This window comes from Malania oleifera, chromosome 5, assembly GCF_029873635.1.
Source record: "Malania oleifera isolate guangnan ecotype guangnan chromosome 5, ASM2987363v1, whole genome shotgun sequence".
In the NCBI taxonomy this organism is placed as follows: Eukaryota; Viridiplantae; Streptophyta; class Magnoliopsida; order Santalales; family Ximeniaceae; genus Malania; species Malania oleifera.
In genome coordinates, this window is record NC_080421.1 from 5,467,863 (window position 1) to 5,475,212 (window position 7,350).

Genomic DNA, 7,350 nt, shown 5'->3' on the forward strand with positions numbered 1-7,350 from the left:
CGTTCATATCTTTTGTTACTGTAGGCCCATTGTGGTCTGCCCCTTTCCCAAACCCCATACACAAGAGCTTTGAGCACCAGGCTGCCTTTTCTTTCCTGTTTCTTTTTTTAAATTTTGTTACTATTAGATTAACCAATTTACTTTCTAAGTTGTTCATTCCCTAAAGCAGTTGTTCAAGAAAAAGACATATCCTCTAGTACAAGTAATTTAGTAAAATTTTGAACATATAACATAAATGTAAAGGTCTTATGATCCTACCACAATACCACTACAATTCAATTGATCCTATCAATCCTACTACAATTCTACTTCAATCCTATCAATTTGCAACTAAATAAAATAGGACCGTTTGGTAAAGTAGGATCGTAGTATCATACATGTCTATGATCCAGATTGCAATTTTAACCACCATGCAGATATGCAATGCACCAAACACCAGCCACAATCAACAAATTCAGGATATCAAGAAATGCATATGCACCAGTTCAGCAGGCATGACATACTTGGATTGTCAGTACAAGAGGAAAAGGGGGTGTGCCCAAAACCCCTAAAACCCTTTTTACAACCATTAAAACCCCAAAAAGCCTCAGGAAGATTAAGGTAAGGCCCCTCTGCTGTGCAGATTAGTTGGGACCCGGATACAATTGGTTATGAAAAGAAAACATTACACCCGAAAATCCCTCAACAGCCCCATCATACTTTAGGTTTTTGCAGGAAAAATTCAAAATATTGTGGCTAGACCATGGTTTTAAATAAAGGCTGCAACCGTTACGTAACGCCGTTACGTAAAGGTTTTTTGGGTTACCGATACCGTTACACACCGCGAAATCGGTGGGAAGAAAAATCACGGCCGTAGCGGCCGTTACGGACCGCGACCGTTACGTAAAGGCCACTACAGCCGTTACGTAACCGCTACAGGACTGTTACACCAAAAAAATATTTTATTTTTACTTTTTCTTCTCACTTTTTCTCTCTCTTTCATATATCGTTCTCAATATACCAAGTGGCAAGAAGGGGAAAAGATTATAATGAGGATGACAATGATACAAAATTTACTTTTTCTTTAAATACTCACAATAGATGCATTAATTAACAATTTCAAAATACTAACTTGTTAGGAATTTTTTTTTAATAATATTAGTGATGCGATATTTATGTTCTTTATTTTTCAACTTCAACATTCTTTCTTTTCTATCTATTTTATATTTATATTATTCGTATGTCTTATGTGTCTAATAGACTAATGGAATGTATTTTATTCTATTAATTCATTTAGCACACATAGGAATTTATCACAGATAAGAACAATGAGAAGTATAAATACGCGCACACACCTAATTTTCTATCAATGATGGTTTAAAACAAATGTAAACTTGTTGCCTTTACCAAATAACTTAGTTACTCGAACTAAAGGGTCCAAAATACACTAAAACCTTTTCTAAGAATGGCCAAAAGCTTAAAACATGGAAGTGCGCTAATATGCACAAGGTTGTGCATGCTTCAAAAAAATTCACGGCCGTTACACCCGCTTCCCGTTATGTAACATCTGCTACTCCTGCTTTCCGTTATACCTGTTACCGTTACGTCACACTACCCGCTACTGCGATTTAAAACCATGGGCTAGACGCAAATGTCTCACATTTCTAGAACAGAAGAAAATTTCCCCACATGCATCATCAGTGTGTAGGCGCATGACTCGTTGGTGGTGACTTTTCAGCCATGGAAATTGGAGTGGAGGCAGGTCAGATGGTGACGATTGCAGCAGTGGTGGTGGTGGTGTGATAAGGAAAGTACTAGAAGGGGGGTCCAAGGGGACGATGGACAGAATTTCTTTCACCGCGCATTGAACAACGCCAGTATCCAAACAGGGATGAAATTTTGGGGGGTCTGCTGATCAAAATTGTTTGCCTCTGATGCTAGTGGCAGTGAATAGTCCCTGAAACCGGTGTTCAATACAGGGGCAGTGGCAGTAACTTCAGACTTTTATGGCAATGCGATACTGATTTTTTTTGTTAAAGGTTATTTTAGTCTTTTAGTATTATTATTAAATGTGCTATTATGTTAATTAGTAAGACTTAGTATGGGTATTATGGTCATTAGAATGTATTTGATTTGTATTATAGATAGAAAGGGAGACGGGAGACCTATCTTCAAGTTAGGTCATTCATTTAATCAAAATATCAACATGATATTAAAGCATGAGCCAACCTAAACCCCATCACACTCGACCGTCGCCTAGGTTAATACTTATATTTTGGTTGTAATTTTTCTTTAAAAAATATATATTTGTTCTTCCTATTAGGGGTGTACAATCAATCGGGTCGGCCAATTAACTGAATTATTTCGGTTAACTCCACCCCATATCCGAACCGACCGAATTGGTCTATTTAACCGAACCGTACCCGACCGAACCGAATTGTCGGGTAATTCGGTTAACCAAATTTAACCGAATAAAAATAAAATTAATTATTAGTAATTCTCCCTTTAAACTAAGTAATTTTCAAAAAAATTTCATCCTCCATCCTTTTATCTTCTCTCTGTACTTTATTTTATGCTTTTGTACTCCAAGAGAATTTTGCATCCACTAATGAAGACAACTCATCACACAAATTCTCAACACCAAAAAACTTTTCCATGATACGCAAACAAGGGTTATTGATAAGAGCAGGGAAGAACCCAAGAAGAAGAGAACAGGGCACTGGACTTTGGGTACAACAAAAGTGAGAAAACACAAATTTAAAAAAATTAAAAAGGAACAAAACTCAAATTCAATGAACATTCAAACAAATATAAACAAATAACACAAAGAACCCCATTTTAAAGAGGAGACTGATCAACATGAATATAATAGTTTGGAGGAAATGTTCTCTCATACATTTAATCAAACACATTGTGCTCATCTTAGGGTATTGTAAAATTTCAATAAACATCAAACTGCAAAGACTTTTTGAGTTTTGAACACAACGGAAAAATGAAAAACCTGAAGGACGGAAGGTCCGAAGGAGTACTGCGAGAGTGCGAACTGCGAAGTTGGGAAGGTGGAAGCCGAAGTCCGAAGGGGAAGACTGGCTCTGCCGATCTGGAACAGGAGGTTCGAAGTCGCCGTCGCTGACTCTTTGCGAACTGCGAAGTGGGAAGGGAACTGGGAAGGGAAGGTGAAGCTGAAGGGAACTGGGACTGGGAGTCAGGGAGTGCCGGCTGCCAGCTAGGTTGCGACTTGCGAACTGCGAACTTGGGAAGTGAAGAGCCGAAGAGATTAGACTGGAGGAGGCAAATGGAAATTGAGATTTAGGAATGGCTGAATCCGAATGGAACCTAGCGGACAACCTAGCCTAAAAATTAAAATCATAAATAATATAATTTAATAATCTGTATTTAATTATTAATTAATTAAAAATTCGAATAATTTGGTCAACCAAGATACAAATTATCCATAATGGAATCGAAAATCAAATACCCAAAATTGCCCTATTGTAAAACCAAACCAAATCGAACCAAACTATAAATTACCCAAACTGAACTGACCAAACTCGATCGATTAATTTATTTAAAACCGAATTATGTTCACCCCTACTTACTATACTTATCTAATTATTATACATTTAAACTTTTACATTTTATTCTATTTTGTAAGTTTTTATTATATAAAAGAATAATATTTTGACTAGGATAGTAGATGAATATTACAAATATGTATATATTTTATAATATTGCAAAATAAATTATATTTACATACACAAAAGAATATACTCCGTCATAATGCAAAGATTATAACCAATTTGAATTGTGACTATTTTATGAAATAAATATTTTTTGCTTAAATGTTTTACTTTCACTTTTTTCATCTATAATCATTATTTATTTATTTTGTAGGTGATCTATTATCTTAAGTAAATTTTAAGACAAAAGACACTTACCTTTTCTGAAATTTGACAAAAAGATAGAAACTTTTTCTGATGTTTCAAAAATGTCACAAACCTCTCCAGAGTTTTCAAAAATGCCAGAAACCTCTCCTAAAAAAATCTATCTTTTTGCAAAATATAATGGATGTTTGTGTATATTTTTCAAACCTTAAGGAAAATTATTATTTTTTTGTCGAACCTCAAGAAAAGTTAGTATTTTTTGTTCTAAATTTTACTAACAAATAAAATGCGAATATGTTAAATGGGGTGTGTACTAAAATTCTGTGCATGTGTGAGAATAAACAATTCAAATCTCTTTAGAAATGGGAAATTACAATAACAAGTGCAAGATTGATGTATTTTTTAAGATTGTTTCAAATTGATACTCCTCCACTCTTGCTCCACATTGCAAGAATAGAAAACATTTTTTCTAATTTATATACAATCACAAACTAGATTTTGTATATTCTACTAATTAATGAACTAAAGTATTGACCCTGGCCAGCTCATATCAAACAGTGGGGGCAATTTGAATCCCCCCAAAAAAAAATTGTGTGTTTTACATTTGGAGGGAGAGGTTAGTCCCACTGAAATTTCAATAATGACCCTACACCCCCCCCCCCCCTTCGCCCAACCTTATACTTATGGTGGATCCAAGAATTTTTCTTGTAGGACCAAAAAATATATAAGTTAAACATATATATATTTCATATTTTTTTAGATAGATAATTAAAGAACACATACTAATAGCTGTTTCAAAATTAGAAGGTAAAAATCTTACCCTTATACCCTATTTTTTTGGAGAGAGGGAGAGAGAGAGGGGGGGAAAGAAAAAAAAATGTAATCCTAATTGAGAGAGAGAGAGAGAGAGAGAGAATAGTCCATAAGTGGCATTTATGCATTTTTCATTTCTCACGTATTATGTTTAAATGAATGTCATAGTAATAATTTTTAATGTTGCAATGGAAAATTTGAAGTACAAAGTATTGTCCACACGGAGCGGTGGTTCCAACTTTGTTACTGATACACTCATGCTGCCTTAACTCACCTCCACTTTGCAATTTGTTTTATTTTCATTTCTTTAAGTATTTTATGTGTCTATGATAATTTGATGTATTTTCACAATTGGAAGTGTGAAATTATATTTTCATAGATGAAATTTAAAAACAAATGCTTTCCATCACTTAAACGAACTAATGGTGGTCGTAATTTTTTTTTTTTTACAAAAAAAATTACGTGATGACGATTTTCATAAGTAAGCAAAAAAACAACATCACAAACCAGAATAACATCATTTTAAAATTTAGTAACTATTTATTTCATAGCAAAAAGGGTCATGCACAAACATATCAAGGCAAAATTAGCAAGGAAAAAAATCCCATCAATAAAAAAAAAAATTACCAAATATTTCTTGCTTTTGTTTAAACTTTTGATTAAAACAAATTTAGTAAAATGCCTTATCATCTCATCTTCTCTTTTTTGACAACCACAACCATTCTCTTCCTCGCTTACTCTTTAAATAGCCACAGCCCCTCACACCATTTGAAACAACAACCTGACATTGCGAGAAGATTGTGGCGCGAATCGTGACTACCAACCACCCTCAAATTGCCCCCCTTTCATAATGCTACTGTACATATCCTGTTTTAACTGCGTATTTAGTATCTCCATTGTGCATTCACTATCCTTTGGACCTTAAGAGTCTGTTTGGTACAATTGACGTTTCCTTTTTTTATTTCATAGTGAAAAAATAAATTATCAAAACATGTTTATTTTTAATTTTTAAGAGTGATACCAAACAGCCCCTAAGCAATTGAAGAACAAGTGAAATAGACTGTCCTAGCCGCCACTCTCCCAATTTCCATTTAAATCAAAAAATTTACCTAATAAAAGAAAAATAAGGAAAAAATTCATTTTTCCTTATATATTTTTTCCCTATTAAAAACACTATTCAAAATAAAAATTTATTTTAATATAACTAAAAATTTTATAAATACATAAATTTAAAGGATATATAAAATCAAATTTTTGTTCATAAATTTGGTATTATTTTTTTTATTTTTTTTCACTTTTCTTGATAATTAAACATGAGAATATGGATTCCTTGATATTTTTCTTTCCTTCTAATATTTTATGAGTTCCAAATGATACAAAGGCAAGGGTAAACAAAAGAGACAAGTTAAAATGGTAAAACTCTTATCTAAAAATTGATAAGAAAATTATCTATAAATAAACTTTACATCAAAACGCTTCATCCTAACACTAATCACAAACTCCTATAAAATAGGATTACATGCTACCACTAACCACAACTCATATAAGATAAGATCACATGCTAGCACTAATCACAACTCCTATAAAATGGAATCACATGCTAATACTAACCACAACTCCTATAAATTAGGATCACATGCTACCACTAACCACAACTCCTATAAGATAAGATCATATGCTAGCACTAACCACAACTCCTATAAAATAGGATCACATGCTAGCACTAATCACAACTCCTACCAATGATTAGAGCTTCCAATAAACATTAATAAATATAAAATAAAACATTTAAATCTTAACACCCTCCCTTAAACTGAAATCTACAGAAATCAGTTTAAAATAAAATCAACCCTCTGCAAAGTCCTTCTTTACAGCAGCACGTGAACAAACTCCAAGTGAACCACGCAACTTCACAAATGTAGCCAGCTTGAGAGGCTTAGTCTGTATATCTGCAACTTGGTCTTCACTTCGACAATAAACCAATTTGATTGTTCCATCATTGCTGAGATCTCTTAAAAAATAATATTTCACATTGATATGTTTGTTTCTTCCGTGTAACACAGGATTCTTTGAGAGTTTGATTGCTGAGTTGTTGTCACAAAAAACTGTAGTAGCTTCAACTTGCTTGAACTGTAGCTCTTCAAGAATTCTTTTCAACCAGATAGTTTGACAAGCACAAGCGGTTGCAACAATAAATTCAGCTTCTGTAGTTGACAAGGTGACAATTGGTTGCTTCTTAAAAGACCATGAAACGGTCCCTGTGCCCAACATAAAAACATAGCCCAAAATGCTCCTTCTATCATCTTGGTCTCCTCCATAATCACTATCAGTAAACCCGAACAACTCTAACTTTTCAACCTTCTTGTAGAACAGCCCAAAATCTCTAGTTCCTTACAAATAACAAAGGATTCTCTTGGCAGCTAACAAATGCATTTCTGTTGGATTCTCCATATATCTACTTATCAAACTCACAGAATACATTATGTTTGGTCTTGTTGTAGTTAAATACATCAAACTGCCAACAATTTGCTTGTAAAGTATGTTGTCCACCTTCTTCCCTTCATGATCTTTGTTTAGCTTCAAACCAAACTCAATTGGAGTGCTTACAGGATTGCAATCCTTCATCTGAAACCTGTCCAAAATATCTTGCACATACTTCTTTTGAGAGATAAAG

At 33.8% G+C, this 7,350-nt stretch overlaps 1 protein-coding gene across 3 annotated transcripts in view; it reads right to left on the minus strand.

Moving 5' to 3' along the window:
* LOC131156727 (uncharacterized) overlaps positions 1-3,349 on the minus strand; it is a 39,780-nt gene extending 36,431 nt beyond the window's left edge. For 2 of the 3 annotated variants that reach the window (XR_009137059.1, XM_058110617.1), the window contains exon 1: positions 2,981-3,334. The gene's annotated coding sequence lies outside the window, so the exon portion shown is untranslated. Of the gene's footprint in view, positions 1-2,980 lie in introns of all 3 variants that reach the window. The other variant, XR_009137058.1, reaches the window with a different exon arrangement.
* Between the last annotated feature and the right edge of the window lie 4,001 nt (positions 3,350-7,350).